This window comes from Miscanthus floridulus, chromosome 2 (assembly GCF_019320115.1).
Source record: "Miscanthus floridulus cultivar M001 chromosome 2, ASM1932011v1, whole genome shotgun sequence".
Classification (NCBI taxonomy): domain Eukaryota; kingdom Viridiplantae; phylum Streptophyta; class Magnoliopsida; order Poales; family Poaceae; genus Miscanthus; species Miscanthus floridulus.
This window is the reverse complement of record NC_089581.1, coordinates 74,915,096-74,939,341: the sequence shown is the minus strand read 5'-3', so window position 1 is coordinate 74,939,341 and position 24,246 is coordinate 74,915,096. Positions and strand designations below refer to the sequence as shown.

At 40.9% G+C, this 24,246-nt stretch overlaps 2 non-coding genes across 2 annotated transcripts; both read right to left on the bottom strand.

The window, feature by feature from the left end:
- Window positions 1-925: 925 nt before the first annotated feature.
- LOC136540950 (small nucleolar RNA R71) lies at window positions 926-1,032 on the bottom strand. Its single transcript, XR_010780067.1, has one exon. It is a non-coding gene; the product is annotated as a small nucleolar RNA R71 (small nucleolar RNA).
- Window positions 1,033-15,522: 14,490 nt separating this feature from the next.
- LOC136541015 (small nucleolar RNA R71) lies at window positions 15,523-15,631 on the bottom strand. Its single transcript, XR_010780131.1, has one exon. It is a non-coding gene; the product is annotated as a small nucleolar RNA R71 (small nucleolar RNA).
- Between the last annotated feature and the right edge of the window lie 8,615 nt (window positions 15,632-24,246).

Sequence of the window (24,246 nt, the reverse complement as noted above, 5' to 3'; positions counted from 1 at the left end):
GCTAGACTCTTATACCTTGCCCTCCTTTGGAAAAATATAAATAACGATACCCTGAATACTTCCGGGTGAAATGCTACAACGATAGATCTATACGCTTACGGATATTCTCTGTAATTGTTAAGAACTATCACAGTTGGTGTTTCTTGGTGGCGTCGCTAAGGTTAACTCAATCTTAGTGATGGTGCTAAGAAATGCCAACAGGCATTTTTGGCACTGTTACTAGGGATGGACTTGAAACCTCCATACTTGGTGATTGCGCTAAAAAACACCAACAAGCATTTCTAGCACCATTGCCGGGGATGGCATAGGTTAAAAGAATCTAGTAGGACATGATCATGATCACATGCATATAATTGTAGCCATAGTTTATGCAGGCTAATTCTGCTTGTTTTCTTCCTATTGCGGATGAAAATAGGATAGTGTATGACTGGTTACAACTGCCGAAAAACTACACCAATAATCAGAAAGCGCTTCTAAAGAAGAACAGGTCCCGTATTGCTTCTTCCTCCACTACTCCACCAACAGTTGAGCTTGTCACCCCATACCATCTGCTACTACCGCTATGGCCAAGACACTCCATGTCTACTCCACCCCCACGGATGCCAATGTGCCCATTGGGCCCGCCGTCAATACAGGAGCTAGAAACTTTGAGCTGTGCATTGGCCTAATCATGATGGTGCAAGCAAACCAGTTCTATGGTTTGCCAAGCGAGGATGCAAGTGCACACTTACAACACTTCCTGGAGCTGTGCGACACCATCATCATCAAAGACGTCGCACCAGCTAGCATAAGGCTCCGTCTATTTCCCTTTTCCCTAGTAGGGAAGGCAAAACAATGGTTCTACAAGGAGAAGGAAGCTGTTAGTACGTGGGACAAATGTTCCATGGTGTTGCTCGCAAATTTTTTTCCCATGGGAAAAACCAATGCCCTAAGGGGGGAAATTTCAAACTTCTAGCATACTTCATTTGAATCCATCCCCGAGGCATGGGAGAGGCTACAAGATTACATCCAAGAATGCCCGCACCATGGGATGGAAAACTGGCTTGTGCTCCAAAACTTCTATGAGGGGCTTATGCCCATGTCGAAGGGACATGTGGATGCCACAGCTAGAGGAGCATTCCTCTCTCTCACCATCGATGGAGCCATGACTCTCATCAAAAAGATGGTGAACAATTAGAGCTGGGGGGAGGAAAGAAAACAACAAAAAGGCATGCATACCATGAAGGAGGCAAATATGCTTGCTGAAAAAATGGATCTATTATTGAAAAGACTGAATGAAAGGGCCCACAAGAAGGAAGCCATGAAGGCCACCGTTCAGGCCACGGACTCACAAATGACTTGCGAAGTCTATGGAGAACTTGGCCACTCAGGGAACAACTACCCTGAGACCCATGAGGAAGCTGCATATCTCAACAATGGGTTCCACCAACAAAATAATAACGGGTAGAACAATCAATCACGCCCATAAGGAGGTAATTCAAATTTTAATTTTAATTTCAATTCAAATCAACCTTCCCTAAAAGACTTAGTTCTAGGTCAAGCTAAAATTAATGAAAACCTTACTAAAAAGCCAACTTATAATGACAAAATGCTAGAAAATATTAACTCAAAAATAGAAGATTTATCTTCCACTGTTAAAAATCAATTGAGCTTTAATAAAATGATAGAAACACAATTATTTCAAATTGTTGTTGCTATTCCCGTTAATAATAAAGGGAAAATCCTGGGGTAACCTGAGAATTCTCTTAAAAAAGTTAATGCAGTGACCATGAGGGGTGGTAAGTCCACTCGTGATCCACCAAACCCTAACAATAAAGTAGGGAAAGCACAAGGGCAACAGGAGGAGGCATCTTCTTCAACAAAAACACAAAAAGATCAAGAAGAGGAGGAAACGACACCGCAAGACTTCGTCGAAACCAGTTACTTGCCATTTCCAACAAGAAAAAGAAGACAAGCCGTGGACGAGTGTTGGCAGTATCTATCGATCAAATCCGACCACCAATTAAGTGACAAAAAAGGAGAAATTAGCAAAATTAATCACATATGCATTTACTATTAACCAAGTTCCACATGTATTTGGAGAACATTATTTTGCCGGTCACAAACACAAATACATGGAATAATTCACCAAAAGGTGCTTTGCGACGCTAATTCACGCAAAGAAGCAAGGGAGACGCCCACCATACCAACTAAAAATGGGCAAAACCACATGGGGCAGTGACCCATGACAAGCCCAAGGCCTACCATGCAAAGGCAGTGGCCAGAGGCAGTGGTGAAGGGCCGACCGCTCCTAGGGGGCGGTCGCTCCCCTCTAGATGCCTCCCTACCTCTCCTTGCTATGGCGGTGGCATGCCACCATGCTGAGGTGGTGCAACCCGGTGTTTCATGCCAAACATAGATGGAAGCACCGCCTTCACTCTTGTATAAGTAGAGGGGTACCCCCTCTCTAAACACACACCACGTTGAGCAACACCTCACTCTCTACTCTCTTTAGTTTTACCTTTTAGTTGTATTAGAGCAAGGCAAAGCCACCTTGGAGCGCTTGGCTCCTTGGAAGAAGAGATTCTTGGTATGAATATCAATATGGGTGCTTCCAAAGTCATGTCTTCACTTTATTATAGTCATACTTATGAACTAGAGTATAGTTATTGTGTTATGATCTTGATATATGAACTAGCACAGAGTTTATGTGTCATGAGAATAGCACGCTAAACTTTATGCTTAAACAATCATATAACTTATATAATCAAAATTAGAGCTAATTGATGTGGTGGTTCATCGTGCCATCAGGTGTGCTCAAGTTATTTACCTATTGATCCATAGGGTCAGGGACTCGAAGGGATTTGGATAGTTTCTATATACACAAGTGTGGTGCTTGGGTATGGAGAGACATGTGAATGCATTGTCCTTCTCTCTGGTTGAGGGGTAGGCGGTAGGTGGTGATAGCCCTATCCGTCCTTTGTAACCCCTCATGTTCGTTTATGGTGTAGGAGTCTAAATTGTCACATGAGGTTGCTGGCAGACCAGTACTCAATGGCCTCCCGACCTGCTTCACACTTAGCCCTAAAACTAATTATGTAATTTGTGTGATTATCAACTAATCTTCGTATGACTACCCTAGACCAGTGCCTTCTCAACCTAGGATTATTCTTTTATCCTTTCTTTTTTGTTTTATCCTTTGAGGAATGCCAAGTGTGTGTCAACTATCTTGGAATGACTATTCTTACCCCTATTATAAGCATTGGTGTACTTGCAAGCATTATTATTCAAGTTCATATCCATACTAGACTCTTAATCAAATGCCTTCCTTTGGGAAAATATAAATAATGATAGGAAAAAGTCTACTTAACCCCCCCCCCCACCTTTCATACTTGGTCTACTTCACCCCCCAACTATGAAACCGTCTGTTTTACCCCCTGAACTTTCCAAAACCGTCTATTTTAACCCCCCCGGTGGTTTTCAGCGGCGGGCTTGCTACAGTAACAACGTGTTTGCTACAGTAACGGTGGTTTGCTACAGTAATGGTGGGTTTGACTTTTCGGTGAATTTTTTGAAAAATCATAGTAAATCATAGAAAAATCATAAAATGAAAAATCTAATTTTATTGGACTCCACATGAGTAGATCTACATAGTGAATATATAATACGGTATGCTTTAGTACAAATTTTTGTCTGTAATTGGAATATATAATTGGAAAATCTAATTTTGTCTGTAATTAATTGGAATAATTCATAGCTGCAGCTTCTATGGTCCAATTGTGGTGAAATTTTTATGGTACGCTAATTATTGTATGCTTGAACTATAGTAAAAATTTTGTACTCATTGGACTATGTATAACTTAGTTATAGATAAATTCTAATTAATTACAGACAAAATTGGATTTTTCAATTAATCTAAAGCTACAAAGAAATTTTTACTAAAGCATACTGTATTATATATTCACTGTGTAGATCTACTCATGTGGAGTCCAATAAAATTAGATTTTTCATTTTATGATTTTTCTATGATTTACTATGATTTTTCAAAAATTCACCGAAAATAAATAAAAAAATATAAAACCGCTGGCACTGTAGCAAACCCACCGTTACTGTAGCAAAATCGCCGCTGAAAACCGCCCAGGGGGGTAAAATAGACGGTTTTGGAAAGTTCAGGGGGTAAAACAGACGGTTTCATAGTTGGGGGGGTGAAGTAGACCAAGTATGAAAGGTGGAGGGGTTAAGTAGACTTTTTCCAATAATGATACCCTGAATACTTTCGGGATAATGCTACAATGATAGCTTCGTGCACTTGCGGATAAATATCTAAAATTGTTAAGGAACTATCAAGGCTATTTCTTAGCAGCATGGCTACACATTATTTAGGTTGCTAAGAAGTACCAACAAGGTATTTCTGGTGCCATTGTTGAGGATGGATTCAAACCCCATACTTAGTAGTGATGTTAAGAAATACCGACAAGCATTTCTGGCGTCGTTGTTGGGTAAGGCATATTCATTAAAGAATCTACTAGGACATGTTCATGATAATATGCATGTAAGGTAGCCATTGTTTATACAGGGTAACTGTGCTTGTTTTCTCCTATTGTGGATGAAAATAGGATAGTGTATGACCGGTTTTGATCTGCCGAACAACTACACTGCAAATTCGGAGGCACTCCTAAGGAAGAATAGGTCTCGTGCCACTTCTTCTTTTGCCACTCCACCAATAGATGAACTAGTCACCCCCGCACCATCCACTACTCCAACCATGGCCAAGACCCTCCACAACTACTCCACACCCGTTGTTCCAATGTGCCCATTGGGCCTACTGTTAATATTGGGGATGAAAACTTCAAGCTCCACACCGGCCTCATCATAATGGTGCAGGCAAACCAATTCCATGGTTTGCCTAGCGAGGACATGAACACGCATCTCCATCACTTCCTCGAGTTGTGCGACATGATCATCATCAAGGACGTCACACCTGAGAGCATGAGGCTCCGCTTGTTTCCCTTCTCCCTCTCGGGGAAGGAAAAGCAGTGGTTTTACAAAGAAAAGGAAGCTGTCAAGACATAGGACAAATGTTCCATGGCATTCCTTGCCAAGTTCTTCCCCATGGGCAAAACCAATGCCCCGAGGGGATGAATTTTCAACTTCTAGCAAAGCTCCATAGAGACCATTGCCGAGGCGTGGGAAAGGCTGCATGACTACATCCAAGCATGCTCAAACCATGGGATTGAAAATTGGTTAGTGCTCCAAAATTTTTATGATGGATTAATACTCATGTCTAGGGGCCACCTCGACACTACTGTTGGAGGTGCTTTCCTTTCCCTCGCGATTGATGGAGCCATAGCTCTCATCAATAAAATGGTGTCAAATCAAAGCTGGGGGGAGGAAAGGAAAACACAAAAAGGAATGCATATCATGAAGGAAATGGACATGGTTTCCACAAAAATAGATTTATTGATGAAAAGATTGGATGAACGGGCCTAAGATAAAGAAGCCATGATGGGCACCATCCAAGCCATGGACTCACACATGACGTGTGAGGTCTATGGAAATATTGGCCATTCGGGGAATGATTGCCCTAAAACCCACGAAGAAGCTACCTTCATCAACAATGGGGTTCGCCAACCAGGTAATAACGGGTGGAACAACCAATCTCGCCCGCAAGGTAATTCAAACTTCAACTCCAATTATAATTCGAATCAACCTTCCTTCAAAGACTTGGTTTTAGGCCAAGTTAAAATTAATGAAAATGTTACTAAAAAGTTGATGTATAATGATAAAATGTTATAGAACATCAATTCTCAAATTGAAGGTTTGCCCTCTGTAGTGAAAAATCAATTAAGTCTTAACAAAATGATTGAAACTAAAATAGCTCAACTTGCTGCAACTATACCTGTTTCTTCAAGAAAGATTTCGGGACAACCTGAAGCTTCTCTTGAATCTATTAAAATGGTCTCAACGAGGTTTGATAAGACTCTATGTTAGGAAAACCACATTTATCTTGTGGATCCACCATTCAATGCAAGAAAGAAGATCATGGCCGCCCGACAATTACATGCTCAATTGGCCCACATGTCTTCCACAATGCCCTCTACGGCCTTAGAACAAGCATCAACATCATGTCCAAGGTAACATATGATAAAACATTAGGTGGAACTTTGTCCACTGCACATTTCCGACTGCAGATGGCAGATCAAACTTTACGAAATCTGGAGAGATTAGCCATGGACATCTTGGTGAAAATCCAAGACACGTACATCCCCACGAACTTCATCATTCTAGACATGGGAAACAATGAGGAAGTACCCCTCCTCTTAGGGAGACCATTTCTTAACACTACAAATGAAATCTTACATGTGGGATCAACGCATGTTAGCTTTCATATTCAAGGGGAAACAATGAGATGTCCATTCAATGGGTTTAAAATGCTTAAACATGTTAAAACAAACCGGCCCAAGAAACAACCACGTAAAGGGATCAAATAGGTATGGCAGGTAGAAGCATCAACATCTGCATCTACTTCTCTGAACATGGATGTACCTCCATCAAGCAAAAAATGAAAGGAGAAGAGACCTGCTCATTGGACTTTAAAATGGTGAGTCCTTGCTGAAGGTAAATCAGTATTTATGATTTAAAGTTGCCTAAAATTATTAGATAGTAAAACTATAATAATAATTAAAAAAATTCTTTGGTTCTCTTATTCACCATTCAATGTCTTCGTCTCTGTTGGATGAATCTTGTTTATCTTTTCATGCTTCCTTTCTCTACACTGGTATGTTTCGGTTTGGGGGTTGGTCATACATATTTCAAATTAAGCACGGTGCTTAGTTTAGATGTAATGATCATACTTCCATAGTTTTTTTTGAATTAAGCATGGTGCTTAGGTTAATAAGCCTACGTTAATCAAATTAGACATGACGTCTAGTTTGATCATTGAACTAAAACTGCTAGTGTAGAGTTTGGTTGATCATATGGACTGACCCTTGCAGGAATTTATCAACTTCATGAGGGTAAGTCTTTGAGATGATAACTAAGATAAAACTTGTTTGGTAAACCTTGATTAAAATAGTAATAATAATAATAAAAACTTTCGACCCCAAGTATGGTTGTCTTGTTATCTTGATGGCACCAAAAGACAAGCTTGGGGGAGCCTCCTAGCACGCTCAAAAGGAGGCCACAAATCACAAATCAGGCCACGGCATCCACCAGCTAGCAGCATTCCTTGCTGAACCACGAACCGTAAGTCAGGAGTTAGCTTGGGGGAGGACTCCCACAGAGGTAACGTGTATCTCATATTTCTTTTAGTTATTTTATTGTTAAAAATGATGAGATATGACTAAAAAATAATGATTTTACTCTCATATATGACTTAAGAATGTTTAGTTTCTCCTTTGTTGAAATGATGAATAGTTGCTCTATCTATAATTCATCTGTGCCTAGGCTGTAACTTAGTATTCTCTAAGATTTAAGTTTGTTGGCTAAAAATATCTTATCCTAAAAACTTGGAACTTGTGGGTTGCAAAAGCATGATCCTTTTCTAAGTTGTTGCAAGCTATGATATAGTAAATAGGATATGCTATGACTTTGTTCTAAGAGAAACTTGACATCTGGAGTTTTCATCTTAAAAATGCTAAAATCAAAAGTTCCTCAATGATTATGAATTCCTACCACGGCCATATGACATGATTCAAATGCAAACCTTAGTCATATGCTATTTACATTCACATTGAGTTTTATCAAATTGTTATGACCCTTGTAGAGATTCTAGTCATGCACCCATGATCAAGACTCACGTACACCACAAATAAAATGCTGACTCTTATATTGAGAGTTATGCAAAAACATGTTTTCCGTCCACCTAAAATAAAAACTCTATTCATTTGTCATGAGTCTTTCTCTCTAAAGTTTTCATATGCCAAAATGAGTATGGGGCTATACTAAAAAAAGAGAGACATATGAAGCTCTCAAAATAGCAAAAGAAAAGAAGAAAAAGAATGGAACACATGAAGGTTCCAAAGTATTGAAAAAAGAGAGATAGTCCATACTTCTAAGGCAATTATTCAAAAGAGAGAAAGTCATGATCAAAGGAGTATCAAAAATATTAGGAATCACTTTTTATATTCCACACACTTGCACATCTTGATCAAAGTGTATGATTTGCATCTCCTTGGATCTTGTTTTTGACTTAACAATATATGTGATGTAAGTATGCCTCTCATTCATACCTACCTAAAACTCCATTCAAAGCTTTTTAGAGATAGGATGCAAAGAAGGCAAAAGAAATGCCTTGGTAAGGATCATACACATTAAGTGATCGAGTGAATCATTTGAGGAACTTACATTTTATTTTTGCAAAACTCATAAAACCTCCAGATAGAAGGTTGATCAAAGAATGAATGATTGGTAATTCTGTTAAATTTGTTCTATCTTGCAACCGCCTAAGACTTGAAAAAGCAATAAGCCCCACAAGGATTAAGTTAAACGGGTGGATAGAATGCCAAACTTATTTAAATTAAGGAAGAATACTTTGTTATAGGCATGGCACTTGTGAATTATATTCGTCATTGTAGCAACTACTGATCAACAACCAATAACTTAGCTATTTGCTCGGGATGAGCAAAGGTTAAGCTTGGGGGAGCTTGTTAGCGGTCTCTAACGATCAAATCCGATCGCCAATTAAGTGACAAAAAGAGGAGAAATTAGCAAACTTAATCACATATGCATTTACTATTAACCATGTTCCACATGTACTTGGAGAACATTATTTTGCAGGTCAAAAACACAAATACATGGAATAATTCACTAAAAGGCGCTTTCCGACGTTGATTCGTGCAAAGAAGCAAGGGAGACGCCCACCATACCGACTCAAAATGGGCAAAACCCCACGGGGCAGCGACTCATGAGCAGCCCAAGGCCTGCCACGCAAAGGTGGTGGCTAGAGGCGGTTGTCAAGGGTTAGTCACTCTCCTCTAGACATCGCCCTACCTCTCCTTGCTGTGGCGGTGGCATGCCGCCATGCTAAGGCGGTGCAGCCCGGTGTTTCATGCCAAACATAGATGGAAGCACCGCCTTCACTCTTGTATAAGTAGAGGGGTACCCCCTCTCTAAACACACACCACATTGAGCAACACCTCACTCTCTACTCTCTTTAGTTTTACCTTTTAGTGGTATTAGAGCAAGGCAAAGCCACCTTGGAGCGCTTGGCTCCTTGGAAGAAGAGATTCTTGGTATGAATATCAATATGGGTTCTTCCAAAGTCATGTCTTCACTTTATTATAGTCATACTTATGAACTAGAGTATAGTTATTGTGTTATGATCTTGATATATGAACTTGCACAGAGTTTATGTGTCATGAGAATAGCACGCTAAACTTTATGCTTAAACAATCATATAACTTATATAATCAAAATTAGAGCTAATTGATGTGGTGGTTCATCGTGCCATCAGGTGTGCTCAAGTTATTTACCTATCGATCCATAGGGTCAGGGACTTGAAGGGATTTGGATAGTTTCTATATACACAAGTGTGGTGCTTGGGTATGGAGAGACAGGTGAATGCATTGTCCTTCTCTCTGGTTGAGGGGTAGGCGGTAGGTGGTGATAGCCCTATCCGTCCTTTGTAACCCCTCATGTTCGTTTATGGTGTAGGAGTCTAAATTGTCACATGAGGTTGCTGGCAGACCAGTACTCAATGGCCTCCCGACCTGCTTCACACTTAGCCCTAAAACTAATTATGTAATTTGTGTGATTATCAACTAATCTTCGTATGACTACCCTAGACCAGTGCCTTCTCAACCTAGGATTATTCTTTTATCCTTTCGTTTTTGTTTTATCCTTTGAGGAATGCCAAGTGTGTGTCAACTATCTTGGAATGACTATTCTTACCCCTATTATAAGCATTGGTGTACTTGCAAGCATTATTATTCAAGTTCATATCCATACTAGACTCTTAATCAAATGCTTTCCTTTGGGAAAATATAAATAATGATACCCTGAATACTTCCGGGTATAATGCTACAATGATAGCTCCGTGCGCTTGCAGATAAATATCTAAAATTGTTAAGCAACTATCAAGGCTATTTCTTAGTAGCATGGCTACACATTAGTTATGTTGCTAAGAAGTACCAACAAGGTATTTCTGGTGCCATTTCTAAGGATGGATTCAAACGTCGTACTTAGTAGTGACATTAAGGAATGCGACCAACGAGCAATTTGCTCGTTTTGTCGAGCTGATAGAAAAATACATGTGAGCGTCCCCCTAATGGATGTCTTACATGTACCTTCCTACACAAAATACATCAAAGGCATCGTCAACAACAAGCGACCATTGTTGTCCACAGAAATTGTCAAGCTAACGAAAGAGTGTAGCGCGGCTATACTCAACTGTCTATCTAAAAAGAAAAAGGATCTTGGGTGCCCCACCATCACATGATCCATGGCACCTAGTAATTTGATCATGCCTTGTGTGACTTAGGGTCTAGCGTCAGCGTGATGCCCAAAGTTGTGTTTGATAAGTTGAACTTTGCACACTTATCGCCTACGCCAATGATGCTTTAGCTAGCAGACTTAATGGTCCTCTATCAGGCAGGGATTGCTGAAGATATCTCGGTGAAAATCCAGAGTTACTTTGTCCCAATTGATTTCATGGTGCTAGACATGGAAACCACGAAGGAATCACCCCTCATCCTTGGGCAACCTTTCCTTAGCACCATGGGAGCACAAATTGATGTTGGAGCTAGAGAAATCCACTTCAATATCAATGGCAAAGAAGAAAAGTTTGACTTTAGGCCCTGACAGGAGCAATGCTCCATGATTCGTATCAAGTATGGGCTAAACCCACAAGGCATTAAAGAGGTTGAGATATAGCCTCAACTGGTGGACAGCCTCATCAAGAAAAATAAAGGAAACAAAAAGAGGGCCGGAGCTGAAGAAGAACAACCTAAAGCAAAAAGAAGAAGCCCAAAGGTTGTTCCCACACCACCCATAATGGTGTGGAAACAAAAGGAAGACACTCCAAAGTCCACCACCACACCACCCAAATCAAACAAAATGGTGTGGAAACCAAAGAAAGTGCAGTCATCCACGTCCACTTCTTCGGGCATGGATGTACCTTCATCAAGCAAATTGTAAAAGGAGAAGAGTCCTACTCATTGGACTTCAAATAATAAGCCCTTGCCGAAGGTAAATCTGTAGTTATCCTTTCTGTTTATAACCTACTAAATAAAAGTGCTAAACTTAGATAATTATAATGCATAAAATTATGCTAAAAATATATATTAGTTCATCTTTTCATATATCTTTACTTGAATAAATCGTGTTGTTCCACCATGCTCTACATAAAGTATGTTTTGGTTTGGAGTATGGTTCTTGCGCGATCATGCTTCATAGGCTTTTCAAAATTAAGCATGGTGCTTAGGTTGATTAGCCTACCTTGATCAAATTAAACATGACGTCTAGTTTATCATTGTACTAAAATTACTGAGTATAGACATGAGTAGGATAAACAAACCTTTAAGTAAAACCATATGCAATAAAATAATCTACCTCGGAGTCATCACCAAGCACATCTCAAACCATGGGCCATGAGCTAGCTTGGGGGAGGACCCGCGCAAAGGCACCTTGCATCTTTTCCCTCATTTTTTTAATTTTTGCATTTATTTTTTGCATTTATTTATTTATTAGTATTTAAAAAATAAAAAAATTAAAAATACCAAAAAATATGAATTCCACTCTCATATATGTTTAAGGAATGTTTAGTTTCTACTATGTTGAAATGATGAATAGTTGCTCTATCTATAATTCATCTGTGCCTAGGCTGTAACTTAGTATTCCCTAAGATTTAAGTCTGTTGGCTAAAAATGTCTCATCCTAGAACTAAAAAACTTGTGGGTTGCAAATGCATGCTCCTTTTCTAAGTTGTTGTGAGTTGTGATATGATACAAATAGAATTTAATATGACTTTGTTCTAAGAGAAACTTGACATCTGGAGCTTCCATTTTTAAAAAATGTTAAAATTCAAATGATTTTGAATATCTATCAAGGCCATATGACATTATTCAAATTTAAAACCATAGTCATATGTACTTGTTGGAGAATTAAGCTTTGTTAAATTGTTGTGACCCTTGTTGAGATTCTCGTCATGCATCCATGATCAAGACACACATACACCTACAAATAAACCACTGACTACCAAATAATTACTCCATTTACTTTATCAACTGTCTCTCTCAAAATTTTCATATGCCAAAAAATAGTATGGGCTATGCTTAAAAAAAGAGAAAGAAAAGAAAAATGTCCATGCCAAAAGGCATGAGAGGAAAAAATGCATGCCAAGGAGTATGAAGAAAAGAAAAGAAAAAGAAAAAAATAAAGATAGCCCATACTTTCAAATAAAAGGCATTCATCCAAAAGAGAGATTCATGATTAAAGGAGTACCAAAAATATTTAGAATTAGAACTTTATAAAAATTCCACACACTTGCACGTCTTGATCAAAGTGTATGACTTACATCTCCTTGAGGTCCGGTTTTTGACTTAGTAAAATATGTGATGCAAGTATGCCTCAATTTCATACCTACCCAAAGCTATACTCAAAGCCATTAGTGGTAGGATATGAAAAAGAAGGCAAAATTTCAAATGCCATTGGTAAGATTTCGTACACATTGAGTGATCGAGAGAATCATTTGAGGAACTTACATTTTATTTTGCAAAATTCATAAAACCTCTGGATAGATGGTTAATCAAGGAATGAATGATTAGTGATTCTGTTATAACCGTTCTATCTTGCAACCACGCAACAACTTGGAAAAGCTATACGCTCCACAGGGACCAAGCTAAAGGGTGGATAAAAATGTCAACTTATTTGGGTTGTGGAAGAATACTTTGTTATAGGCATGGCACTTATGAAATATATTTGGCATAATAGCAACTCCTAATCACCAACCAAGTACTTAGATATTTGCTTAGGACAAGCAAAGGTTAAGCTTGAGGGATTTGTTAGCGGTCACTATCGATCAAATCTGACCGCCAATTAATGTCCAAAATGGGAGAAATAAACAAACTTACGACACATATGTATATACTATTGACCTAGTGTCGGGTTCATAAACCTAGGGTCCCCAATGGACCCGCTTCCCTACAAAACCCGGCCCAGCAGGCGGCATAGCGACAACATGCGCCTGGGCTGGCCTAGATACATAATGATAGGACAAGACAATGATCCAGTCCACAACCGGAAGGCCTGGCCGAGGTGGGACCATAGTCTGACTCCGACCCCTTTCTCCGACTGAGGATACGCTGGACCTCTACTCGCTGCTCTTTCCCGACTGACACGGTTAGGGTCAATTGGGAACGACTGGCCGAGGATGCCCGCTCGGTGTGGGCCTGGGGAGCAGGCAGAGCAGACAAGGTAAGGCACTTAAGTCAACCGTAATACCAAGGACTATACCCTACCACACCCTGCGCACCTGCAGGATGGTGCCATCAGGGCATGTCCGGCGAACACGATAGAGCTACTAGATGCGTCAGAGCATAAATAGTATTATGGGCGCCGTCGTTTGCCATACCAGGCGAACATGGTAGAGCCTGCCAGACATGTCTAAACATCAACAATATTGTGGGTGTGGGCAACAAGACTAGGTAGCGCACGTATACACACTCTCTCTTTCTCCGACTTATAAGGCCATCCCCTTCAACTATAAAAGGGGATGAGCTCTCTCCTAAAAGCCCCCCTGAAGACTAGATGACTTGAGAACTCAATAGCTCAATAGCTCTAGAGCGTGATAGCTACACAGTCTACACGCTCTCAATAGCTAATAAGCTCAGACACATAGAGCATACGCTCCGATACTTAGCGCACGTTTGAGCAGCTGTCACTCTCTTCCACTCGATTCAGAGTCCGACCAGGCCTCTAACACCCCCTTCTCATTCCTTACTCATTTGTAACCCCACAACAAACTTTGAGCACCTAGGCTCAGGAACAAAGTCACTGACTAACCTCAACTGGACGTAGGGCCTATTGCCTGAACCAGTATAAATCCTGTGTCATTGAGTGCTAGGCCACATCCGATCACAATGCACGGCAAAACTACAAATATTTATTTGTTGGCCACATTTCGCACCAATACCTAGTTCCACTTGTATTGGAGAAAACATGTTTTGTAGGACACGCATTCGAATACAAGTGGAAAACCAAGCAAAATGCACAACCAGGCAAAGCGTAAAGCAGATTCGCGTAACCAAACATCAAAGAAGGAGAAGAAAGCCCACCTACATGGTAAACTTGGGTCAAGCACTGACATGGAAGGGACCCAGGCCCACCTAGGAACCGACCACGTGAAGGCGGTCATGAGGCGGGTGCACCAAGGGTGCAGCCGCACCCCAGGGTCCATCACTTGGGCTCGACTTCCACCAACTGGTGTATGCCACCATGCTAAGGCAGTTTTGGCTAGTTTCCTTATTTTTCAGTGCCAAACCAACCATCAGCCACTATAAGAAGAGGGATGGAGCTCTCCTTCAACACACACATCATTTGTAGCTACACACCTCACTATCACTTCTTGTATTTTTACTTTAGTAGTCTTTTGTGAGCTAGCAAAGCTATCAAGGAGGGCTTGGCTCCTTGGAAGAAGAGAGGAATCTTGGTATGAATACTACAAAGAGTTCATCCATAGTCATGCCCTTATATCTTCAATATAGTAGTGCATATGAACTAGAGTATAGTTGTCTTGTTATAATCATGATATATGAACTAGCATATAGTTTGTATGAGTGGACTTATATGAACTAGCATACCAGTTGAGGGGTAGGTGGTAGGTGGTGATAGCCCTGTCCGTACCATGTAATGTCCCACATTTGGGTACTGTGTAGGAGTTTTAAAGTCTCTCGTGCTTGCTGGCAGACCAGTGCTCGGAGATCTCCTCATCCATCTTAAACTTAGTTCTAACTCTTATCATCTAAGTTGTATGATCATTAACTATTTTTTGCAAGGCTATATTTGACCATGTTGACTCCACTTAGGAATATTCTTTTATTCTTTGTTTTCATTTTATCCTTGAGGTTAGCCCAGATGTGTGTCCACTATCCTTGAAATACCATTATTACCCCTGTCATGAAATATTGGTTTACTAATGCAAGTATGTTATCTTATTCATGCTCATGCTAGACTCTTATACCTTGCCCTCCTTTGGAAAAATATAAATAACGATACTCTGAATACTTCTAGGTGAAATGCTACAATGATAGATCCATATGCTTAAGGAATATTCTCTGTAATCGTTAAGAACTATCATAGTTGGTGTTTCTTAAAAGCGTCGCTAAGATTAACTCAATCTTAGAGATGGTGCTAAGAAATGCCAACAGGCATTTCTAGTGTCGTTACCAGGAATGGACTTGAAACCTCCATACTTGGTGATTGCGCTAAGAAATGCCAATATGAGGAAGGCGAAGCAATGGTTCTACAACTATAAAGATAGAAATACTATATGGGGAAACTACTCCACTGCCTTCCTATCAAAGTTCTTTCTCACAGGCAAGACCAATGCTCTACGTGGGAGAATTTTGAGCTTCCAACAGCAACATGATGAATCTGACCCTAAGGCATGGGAACATTTTCAAGACTACATATCAGAATGTCCTCATCATGGGATGTAGAATTGGCTACTCATGCAGACTTTCTACCATGGGTTGATAAATAGTACCCATGAGAATATGGCTGTTGCTATTGAAGATGCATTCTTGTCACTCATAATCCTAGGTGCAACAGCTCTCATGGAGAAGATGGCCTCCACCAATGTTGGAATGAAGAACGTCTTTAATCCCGCAAGAGAGGTGGAGGTATACATCAACTCAAGGAGGTAGACATGCTGTCTGCCAAGATGGACCTGCTGATAAAAAAGCTTGAAGACCAAGCCAATGAGAAGCAAGAAGTCATGCACATTCATGATTCTCACATGACATGTGAAGAATGTGGCAACACCAGGCAATTAGGGAACAAGTGTCCTAAAACCAAAGAGGATGTGAACTTCATCAACAATAACAACTATCATCCTCAACAGAATCAAGGATGAAATTAGCAACAAAGGCTAAATTACCAAGGTAACTATCAAAGTAATAATTTTAATAAGTTCAATAATCAGCCACCCTTGAGAGAGTTAATTTCTGACCAAGCTAAAATTATAGAGTGCTTATCTAGAAAATTAGCTTCTAATGCTAAAATCTTAGAAAATATAAATAATAGAATGGATAGCTTCTCAGCCATTAAAAACCAGTATAGCTTTAATAAAATGATAGAATCACAAATAGCTCAGCTAGCGGCTGTTGTTCCTCCAATCGACAAAGGTAAGATTCTAGGGCAACTAGAAGATCTAGAAACTACGAATCTTGTCAATATTCACAATGCTGCAAGATGCTACATAGAACAATTGATAGGAAGATGTGAGGATTATTCCTTACCCATAAAAAAGGAGATCCAAAAAGACATGTCATCCCTATAGCCATTGGACCTCACATTTTCCAAGAAGTTGTTTGTGACTTTGGAGCAAGTGTCAACATCATACCAAAGGTAATTTATGATAAAATTAATGGAGATACTTTGTTATACATAAACATGCGTTTGTAGCTTGCAGATTGGTCACTATGCTAACCCAAGGGAATTCTTGAAGACATTTGTGTACGAGTTGGACAATCGTACATATCCGTAGACTTTGTGGTTTTGGAAATAGGTGGAGATGTAAGGGTACCGATTATCTTGGGCCAACCTTTCCTGAGCACCGCAAATGCCATCATCTACACGGATGGTGCTAAGATCTATTTCACAATCAAGGATAGAAGGAGAAGTTTACTTTCAAGAATCATATACATCACTCTCCTAGTCATCCACAAATGGCATATCTACTCAAAGAAACAACAATGACCAAGAAGAGCAACAACCGGAGAAGAAGGAGGAACAAGGCCAGGCAACCACAAGAAGAGTCAGTCAGGATGATCAACACACTTAGATCCGAGTACGACCATCTTCTTGCTTCACCATTCCTTACCAAGAAGGAAGACCCTGGAGTACCAACAATCAAGTGTACAATTGGACAAAGAATCTTCCACAACACCTTCTATGACATCGGATCGGGTGTCAACATAATGTCCAAGGTAACATACGACTACTTATTCAGTGATAAACCTTTGTTCCCTACATATATGCAATTGTAGATGGCAAACCAATCAATTCGATTTCCAGAGGGAATAGCAAAAGATGTCATAGTAAGAATACAAGATCACTATGTCCCTACCGACTTCATGGTTCTTGATATGGGAGAACAAGACGTACCCATCATCCTTGGAAGACCATTCCTCAACACTACCAACGCAATCATCTACATCAAATCTAGACAAGTCCACTTCCAACTTCCAGGAGAAAAGGTATGATGTTATTTTAATAGTTACACCACTTATGAACAGCCAAAGAAGACCTGCTCCAAAAGGATACGCCAAGCATCTCAACACCAGAAGAATCAACTACCCAAGAATGAAGAAAATAAAGAACCTAGGAAGGATAAACCTACTCCACCAAAATCAAGTCCACAGACCAAGTAGGTGTGGAATGAAAAGGTAACATCGTCATCAGAGTCACCATCACAAGAGGTGCAACCATCAAAGTCTCCATCTCTGGGATCGACAGATGCACCCAAAGAATGAACAAGACTAGAGAAGAGTCATGTCCGAAGGACTTAAAATCCAAACAATCGTCAGGAGGTAAATCTGTAGTTATCTATATTTACTTCATAGCATTGCATAAATTATTTTCATTTAGCATGTTTACTTTTCTGCACTTGCATTGCATTTAGATAAAAATCCTAAGCCCCATGTGAATACTTTTTACGGTGTGTAAAATCCCGCAAGAATATTCACCATGGTGGCATAAAAATAAAAATACCATGCATGCATTATGTTAGAAAATCCAAAAAAAATATGAGATAGACATCCTATTAGAATTCTGTCAAATCAAAAATCTTTCTAACTCCAAGAATGTCTAACCCCTAGATGGCTGACCGTTAACCCTTTTATTCTAATCCGTTCCATGAGTTTTGTTGTTCTTGTTGAAGTTTTTGCAGGATGGTCATGAGCAAGTTCACCCAATTGTCTTCATCTCGTTTCACCAAGAGTACATCCTCCTTGAGGAACTCAATCTCCTGATGGACGAGAACGACATCCACTAGTGAAACCGCTCTGAGAAAAACCACAACAACAACCAGCTAGGGGGATGGGCATCCCCCATGTATCTAGATAAGTATTACTTTTCCTTTTTGTTTTATTATTTCTAAGTTTGCATTATAGAAAATGCATAATTAAAAAAAATTAAAAATTTGTCTTTATCTTAGATATATATTAGTAATGTGTGATCTAAAAAATAAAATGAAAACAAAATAAAAAGTATGTGTCTAGTTTTATGTTTTTAAGAGTTAAATAAAATGGTCTCTAAAGATAATCTCTTGAATGGAAATGATAAATAGCTGCTCTATTGTAATTCCTTTCAAGTACCTAGTCTTCAGCCTTGAATTCTCTCGAGTTTTGGATACGATTGTTTTGATATAAGAATTTACCCTGAACTTGAAACTCGTGGGTAGCAGATGCTTGATCTAAGTCTAGGTAATTGACGGATATGATATGAGAAGGTCTGAGTTGATGTTTATCTTGTTCCAAGTGATACTAAAATTTTGGAGATTTATCTTTTGAAAAAACATAAAAATACTACATGATGAGTTGCCTATGACAAAGCTTGAATTCCCACCAGAGCCATACATGATATTTAGACCAGGAAAACTTTCAATCATATATGCTGCTTGTTTTACATTGAGTTTAGTCAAGCTTTGTGGACCCCTATGAGAGGTTTGTCATGCTCTTAAAATCAATATCACATACACACCACCCATAGATGCACTACTACTACACTGGGGGTAGGCGCAAAAACATGCCACTCCATTTTGATCCACCCAAAAATGTTTTACTCCTACACTAGGAGTGAACACCAAAAATATGCTTGATAGGTTTTACCATCCACCAAATAAATGCTCCAAGTTCTTGTTGTTGTCTCTCAAAAGTTTTGTTGTGGAAAAGAAGCAAGGGCTAAGCAAAAATTATTCATAAAAAAGAAGAAAAAAGAGAGAGAAAAAAATGGACAATTGTTCGAGATATCTAAAACAATGGGTACTCAGATGCCCGCCTAAAAAAGATGAATAAGATTGGCCATGTTTTTTTGCAAAAAGATTTCTATGTTTCAAAAGTGAGATATGTTTTCAAGGAGCAAAGTAGAATTAGGTTAGCCACCATATATATCCATACACATCATCTTGATTTGATTGTATGACTCAACTCTCTTTGGATCCAAGGTTTGACTTTATAATATATGTATTGCAAGTATGCTCTTTCATGTTATTTCCACTCCTATGAGCTCCACATAAACCTTAGTTGTAGGAAGAGAAAGGCATAACATCACTATTTCCTTGGTGAGGATCCACAAATACCACATATATTGACAGACTTGAGAGTGTCATACAATGGAAGCTCTGAGTTTTATTTTGAAAACCTACAAAAACTCTAGAATAATAGTTGAGCAAAGAACTTGAGACATAGTGCTTGACTTAATCGTTTTGTCTTTTAATTGCTCAAGACCTAAGTAAAGGTTGAGAAGCCCCATGGTTGAAGGTAATATAATTAAGTTTGAAAGTCAGAATAGTTTATTCTAATCTAGAGGAGAATTTTATTTGAACGCATGTGTACTTTTGAGGAGTGAAACCATTGATGCAACTATTGTTCCATTACTGAGCTTAGCTTTGCTCAGGGACGAGCAAAGGTTAAGCTTGGGGGAGTTTGTTGACGATAGTTAACAACCATTATAAATTGTCAATATAATGCATAAATGTAATCACCAACATAGGTTTAGGGGTTTAAACTAACAAATTCTAGGAGTTTTGGTGAATCTGTATTTTCTACAGGGTTTATTCAGAAAACCGTCAAGATGGACCCAATCGTTAGATTTAATTGCAATTATCCTTGATGAAAATTGCTCCAAAAGGTTCTAGAAGACACTAGAGGACACCATGTCGAGGTAGGCTGGCCCCACCTATAGGCTGGCTGGCCTCGAGGCCCACCTGTCATCCTTCGCGTTGCAATATCGATTCTCTACTACCTTAGGGTTTGCATCTATGCCGTTCTTTCAAGTTGGTTTGATCTGAGGGCTCAAAATTGATGCCCCACTGTATATATACCAGCCCCTACCCCCTCCCTTAGGCATAAGTCATTCATTTAAGAAGACAGAAACTCTAATCATCTTCACAACTCTACCATATTCTAGGGCATAGCTAACTAAGCTAGATCTATAGGGAGGCAAGCTTCGATTGGATTCCTGATCTTATCAAGAGTGTGGCTTGGTATAGCCCCTTGTATCCTCTTTTGCTACAATTGATTCACCATTGTTCTTAATACTATTTATGTTCCTAGTTATCCTGATCATTGTCTACTTTGATTATATGCTTAGTATAGTTAGATTATCTTTATGTTCAAGCATAAGTTCGTATAGCGCTCGCTCCAAAGTACAAGGGGTGAGTGGTCGACATTATGTAAGTGTGGTGCTTATATATTGTTTACCTATGGATGCACCCAATATTTTAGGCCATGTGGTAGATCATGGATGTTACACTCCCATTGAGTCCTTTGTAGTCCACTCCCCGAATATAGGACAAGTAGGATCTAGTTATGAAGGAAGACAAGCTCTATTCTTAATCTTCCTTAGTAATATCCCTTATGTGTAGATATGAAGTTGATCTTAGCCATGACTACTAAGTGTAATTGCACTAATCAACGTATGCTTTGACTTGTAATTAAGAATGACTTAAGAATTATTCCTCTAATTTCTACTTAGCAATGCTAATGCCATAGAAAGAAGTACTCTGAGTGATCATTTATCATTTATCATTACTTATCTTATTTATCTCTTGACTTACCCCTGTTCTGAGTAGAAGTTGGGTTATGGTTACTTCTCCATCATGTGTATAAGTTATCAATATATTCCAACTATCTGTCCTTCCTTGTGGTAAAAATATAAATAACGGTACCTAGAATACTCTCAGGTGAAATGCTACAATGGTAAATTATCTGTGCGCTTACAGATCCCTTCATATATATATATATTCTTTCTAGTCACAATAAATACTTAAGTACTTCTTAGTGTCATTCTAGAAGTGGCACTAGATAGTACCAACAACCATTTTTGGCATCATAGCTAGGGATGACAACTTAGCAAAAGTGATGCTAAGAAATGTCAATAACATTAGGTGGCTATTTAAACAAGTGACATGTCAATAAATACCAACATATAACTTTGTTTGTTTTCTCCTGTTGTGGATGAAAAACAAGATAGTGTAAGACGGTTTCGACTTGCCGATGACCTTCACCAAGAATCCAGAGTCATTCCTAAAGTAGTCCCGACCTCATGTCGATCCTCCTTCTGCTACTCCATTGGAAACCAAACCCATCAACCCAGCACCATCTGTACCAAACACCATGGCTGACAAGATGCTGCAAGAGTACTCCATCCCCACTATTGCCAACATGCCCATTGGGCCCACTGTCAACATGGGCGACGTGAACTTTGAGTTGAAGACTGTCCTAATCATGATGGTGTAGGTAAATCCATTCCATGGATTGCCTAGCGAGGATGCCAACGTACAACTCCAACACTTCCTAGAGCTGTGCGACACCATCATCGAGGGTGTCTCATTGGAGGTAACTAGACTCTGTTTGTTCCCATTCTCCCTCTAGGGGAGCGTGAAATAGTGGTTCTATAAGGACTAGGAAGCTGTCAACACATGGAACAAGTGTTCCATGGCATTCCTCGCGAAGTTCTTCCCGATAGACAAAACCAATGCCCTTCATGGATGAATTTCCACCTTCCAGTAGACAGCATCAGATTCCATCTTGGAAGCGTGGGAGAGGCTGCAAGAACACATCCTTGCCTGCCCACACCACAGGATGGAAGATTGGTTGTGTCGGGGACCTAATATCGGGGTACCTGATGGGGTGAAGCTAATAATCATCAAACGTTGATGCTTCCAAACAGACAAGAACGTAGCTACACTTCTTGCCTAAATGACTAAAGATTGGCTCCACCTCGCCCGATGTCCCGGGCTGGCTCCGCCTTGCCCGACGTCTGAGGGCAAGCTCCGCCTCGCTCGATGTCTGAGGGCAAGCTTCGCCTCGCCCGATGACTAGGGGCAAGCTTCGCCTCGCCCGATGTTTGGGGCAAGCTCCACCCCACACGATGTTCTGGGCTGGCTCTACCTCACCTAACGTTTCGGGCTGGCTCCACCTCGCTCGATGTTCTGGGCTGGCTCCACCTCGCCCAATGCCTAAGGGTCGGCTCTACCTCGCCTAACGTCCGAGGGCAGGTCTCCACCCTGCCCGACGTTCAAGGGCTGGCTCCGCCTCACCTGACCCCCAAGGGCTGGACTCTGCCTCACCCAATGATTGAGGGCTAGCTCCACCTCGCCCAATGTCTTGGGGCTAGCTCCGCCTCACTCGACGACTGTACTTTGCTATTTCATAATGACAAGTATAGGGTATGATAGGACATTTGAGTCAACTGTAGTACCGAGGACCATGCCCTACATGCCTGCAAGAAGGTACTGTTAGGATACGACAGGACAGGCGCTTTAAGCCCTTTTCAACGTGATAGAGCCCAAATAGTGTTGTAGGCACTGACTTTTGTCTTATAGTGTTATGGGCGCCGCCGTCAGCCCTCGGACACAGATCCTAACATAAGCATACGACAACCACTACAATCTAGAAGGGAACTCACATCATCTACAGTGACAAACATATGGTCACTTCCCCGTCTACTCCCCGTAGGGTCACAACTTGGCTCCCTGGCATACCGCACCATCCACCGGTGTAGGATGGGACGTACCCACTTGCTGAATGAGGCCAGGGCACGGCCCTATAAGGATCAGTGAACATGCCATCCTTGACATGGTCTGCCATGTCAGCAGGGCAGGCACAAGGGGAAAGGAAGACCCGGCTCCTTCGAAGGACCTTCTCAACCCTTTGGTATTTTCCACTTTCCCCCATCTATAATCTCTGCTCCCCCTTGGTCTATAAAAGGGAGGGCAGGGCACCCTACTAAGGGGATGGATTGATTCCACACACAACACATAACCAAGCAGCAGCTGAGCTCTTGGCATCCTTTCAACATTTCCATCAGAGACTTGGGACCTGTCTCTCTCTCGACCGTTTGTACCCCCTACTATGAACCTTTTTCGGTACTAATAACATGAGCAGCAACAAACTGGACGTAGGAACATTCTGCCTGAACCAGTATAAACCTTGTGTCCTTTAGTACACCATCCGAGCCTAACGCACAACAAATATAAATTTACTAGTTGGTGTTTGTTCGAAACACCGATAGTTGGTGCGCCAGGTAGGGGCCTTTGCACGTTCCAAATCAGGCCTCAGATGGCTAGCCATAGAACCAGCTAGGTCCCAAGCACACACATGCATTTTGGTGACCTGGACTTCACCGTCACGGTGGGAGGAGAGTTGGCGTTGGCCCATGCCACCATCCAATCTCTCCCCTCCATCGGCTTCAACTACGGGAGGCCTGAGCGTCAGCCTGATGTCTCCCTTAGACCCCGGCTGTCTAGGGAGGACCCATGCCGCCTCACCCTCTCTTCAGAACACTCGACATGGAGTGCCCCGATGGCACTTTTGTTCGTTCTCCGCAACAGCGCGACGACCGTTAGCCACCTTGTGGTGCAGCGCACGATCCTATCCCCTGTGAACAATGAGTTCATGGGGATGATTGAAAGCATCACGGAATCCTTCCACGGCCTCCTCGCGGAGGGGCCGGGGTTGGACTCTAGCTCTGACTCTAGCAAGGGGAGCCATCACCCATCTCGGGAATGTTTCATGGTGGGTACCCTCGAGGGACACGTCGAAAGCATCTCCATGGAGGAGGCTACCTTAGCAGGCAACCTCGGTGATGGAACCAAAGGGGAGACAGTGGCCCTACCTCGCATAGGGGTGGAGCAACTAAGAGCCCAAAAGCGGGAGATTGAAGAAGCCGAAATCCAGCTTGTGCGGGAATGCGTGGAGGTCGATTGGGAGATCGAACGCCGCAGAGACAGTGGGTGCACATGTGCCAGGGCCTGTGATGTGAACTGAAGGATCATCGCCGATGATGAAGCCCTTCATTGCTTTGCCTGAGCAAGCCAGAACA